We start from the raw sequence: 1731 nt of genomic DNA, 5'->3' as shown, positions 1-1731 counted from the left end.
TGTTTCATTGATGTTGTTAACTAATTAGTGCTGCTATTCTCCAGCATGCTTTTTTGTGAGATTTATAATTTGTATTAATTTAGTAGGAAAGGGATTCAATCAATGCTTGAAGGATTTTTTTTTAATAAATGGCTATGAATTTTTACTTGGTTATTATTCTCGATGATGTTTCATTTTCAGAAACCAATAGTCCCGCCTGATTTATATAGATTAATTCGCGAGTCACAACTAATATGATTGTCAGGTTATTCAAGAGAGGTGCTCATTCTGAAACAATCTTTTTTTTGTTGGTATCCCATGTCATCTCGGTCACTTCTGAATGTATTTTCTTGTCAACATGTGCAAGTTATGCTATATATAATTGTCTTATCTCTGTTTCTTTTTTTTTCCTATCTCTTTCTTTGTGATCATTTCCAGGATCTTTCTGTCTTTGCAATTGGTGTTGGGTTTAGCACATTTGACAAAGCATCTTGTAAGTTAAATTTATTAGAGAAAGAAAGAGAAACATTGGTCTGTTGGGAGGCACTATTTGACTTCTAACTGTATATCCTGATCTGTGTATCCTGATCTTGTATGATCCGCAGGTTCATTATTATGTTCAATCTCACATTCAGATCAATGAATATTGTGATCGTGTGGTCTTGGTGAGTATTATTCTTTGGATTCTTCTAAAATTAATTTGGTAGTTTAGCTTCTGCCATTTCATTCTGAGTTTTTAACCATATTTTTCTGTAACCTTCTTCATCAAAGAAATATGGATAACCTATCACCACATGTGTAAAGGTTTTGGATATGACTGGTCTGAAGTTCTCGGCCTTGAACCAAATTAAGGTACATTTACTTCATATAACTACTTGGTCCGGCACAGTTGCTCTACTTGTGAATTTAATGTATTAACAATGAATTTTGATGTTAAAATAAGAAGTCTGATGGTTTGATGTGAATGGTACATATTTAATATAGTAACCTTAAAGGAGAAAAAAAAAAGAGAGTAAATATTTGAATAGTAAGTTTGTAAAAACAATTCAGAATTGGTATACTGAATATTCACATGTCACTATCAATAACCTTTGGCGTTACTGAAATGACATGCTCAATTGCATTCCAAGATTCTGACTTCAGGGTAAAAAAACTTTGTCAACTGATTTTATTTGTTTTTGGATATTTCTAATATTGTTGAGCTATGCTTTTCTTTTTTATTGAGGACTCGAGGCCTATTGCAATATCCTTTCCTCTTTGTTAATAACATTTTTCTTTATATATAACACTGTTACTAAATTGTCATTCATGTCATTGCTGTTGTTAACAATAATATCATTCATCGATAATCTAAACTACTATGAGAAGACAAATAGATATTACATTGTAAATGCCCAATACATATTTTCTACATGTTGGAAGGTGAGAAGAAGAAAAGAGCAAGAGGCTCAGCGGAAGAATGAGAAGAGAACGATGAACAAGAAGAAGAGATAAAATTTATGAAAATTTAGGGATTTATGGTTAAATATAATAGGAGGGACCAACATGGGTATAAATTAGAAATGAGCCAGCTCAGCTAGTTGTTGGAACCCTCCAGCGTGGCAAAATGTGGCCACGTCAGCGCTCTGGTGATGACTCGTCACCAAAAATATGCGTGCGTAGCATATTATTATGTGAAAGGCATGGATTATATATATCAACAAATTAACTAATTGTCCGTGCATGGAAAAATACAAAGTGGGTTGGACCGAA

The sequence above is a fragment of the Arachis ipaensis genome, chromosome B09 (assembly GCF_000816755.2).
Source record: "Arachis ipaensis cultivar K30076 chromosome B09, Araip1.1, whole genome shotgun sequence".
Classification (NCBI taxonomy): Eukaryota; Viridiplantae; Streptophyta; class Magnoliopsida; order Fabales; family Fabaceae; genus Arachis; species Arachis ipaensis.
The sequence above is the reverse complement of the archived record's forward strand: the minus strand, read 5'-3'. Positions refer to the sequence as shown.